Source organism: Empidonax traillii, unplaced genomic scaffold (assembly GCF_003031625.1).
Source record: "Empidonax traillii isolate 1590-97213 ecotype Southwest subspecies unplaced genomic scaffold, ASM303162v1 scaffold3364:size21191, whole genome shotgun sequence".
Taxonomy (NCBI): Eukaryota; Metazoa; Chordata; class Aves; order Passeriformes; family Tyrannidae; genus Empidonax; species Empidonax traillii.
This window is the reverse complement of record NW_020958557.1, coordinates 11,817-13,297: the sequence shown is the minus strand read 5'-3', so window position 1 is coordinate 13,297 and position 1,481 is coordinate 11,817.

Below are 1,481 nucleotides of genomic sequence, written 5' to 3'. Positions count from 1 at the left end.
TCAATATTTACCATTGCCCTGTAACTCAAAGTCTTGTTCTCTGTACATTTGAGTAGAATAAAGTTCTCTGCCTTGATTTGTGTGCCCAAGATGCTTCTTCAGCCCTTCTCTGGAGCTGCAGGGGCAGTGCCTGTGTGCAGAGCTGGAGGGAAGAGACTCCCAGCACAGCAGCACAGCCAGGGACAAGGGTGCTTGTTCTTTCCACATCTGGGCTTTGGGAAAGGATGGGGAAGGTTGGGAAAGGTGTTAACAGGGTGGTTTTGCCTGAGGTGTTAAACATGGGAGCAGGTCTATCTTCCCAATTCCCAGGAGAAGAGATGGCAGAAAGCTGCCCTGCAGGTTGGATTTGAAGGAAGAGGAAAAGAGACCGAGGGGAAGGGGTTTCTTTCCTGGAGGGCAGGGCTGTCGTTCACTTGCAGGAGCCCCGCGCTGGAATTGTCAGTCCGACTGCCAAATTGGAATCTGGACAAAGATTCCTGCCAGACCAAAGGTGCCAGGACAGAAAGCTCTTGCTGCCCATGGAGTGCCCAGGGTGTCCCACCAACTGCACCTGAAACCCGAAGGTTCCAGGCTTTCTTTCCTGGGGGAAAGGCCGTGACTTCCCAAAGAGTCCCCTGGCAGACGGGTGGGGCTGCACTGTGGGGGTGTGGGGCGTTGGTTCTTTGGTTTCCAGGGGCTATTCCAGAATGGAGAGGATGGGCTGGGACATCCTAAAGGGGCACATGGGTGGGGCTGCATTCTGACCTTGTGGGTGTTGGTTCTTTGGTTGCCAAGGGCTATTCTGGAACGGAGAGGGTGGGCTGTGACATCACAAAAGGGCCTCAAGCACATGGGTTGGTTTAGTGGGTTGACCCTGGCTGGATTTCAAACACCCACTAAAAGCTGTTACCTCCCCCTCCCTCTGCAACTCCACAGAGGAGAGAAAAAAAAAAGCTGAGGATTCCTGAGTAGAGATAAGGGTGGGGAGAAAGTCACTTACGAATGGGCAAAACAGACTCAAAGTAGGGATAGTACTTAAATTTATTACTGACAGGATAAAAGCCAAAGAGTGAGAAATAAAACAGTTTGAAAAACACCTTCCCCACACCCTTCCTTCAACCTTCTCCCTCCTCCCCCCAGCGGTGCAGAGGGAAGGCAATGGGGGTTACAGTCAGTTGTTTCTGTCACTGCTCAGGGAGAGGAGTTGGACCCTTCCCTGCTCCCGTGGGGTCCCTCCCACGGGAGACAGTCCTGGATGGACCTCTGCAGTGAGTCCATCCCTCGGGCAGCAGCTCTTCCCACCCTGCTGTCCTGTGGGTCCCTCCTCCATGGGGTCAGTCCTTCAGGGATGAGCTGACCCAGCGTGGGTCCCCCACAGGGGCCACGAGTCCTGCTGGGAAAAACCTGCTCCAGCCTGGGCTTCCCTCTGCACGGGCTGCAGGTCCCTGCCAGGACCTGCTCCATCCTGGGCCTGCCCCGGGGTCACAGCCTCCTTCCTGCAT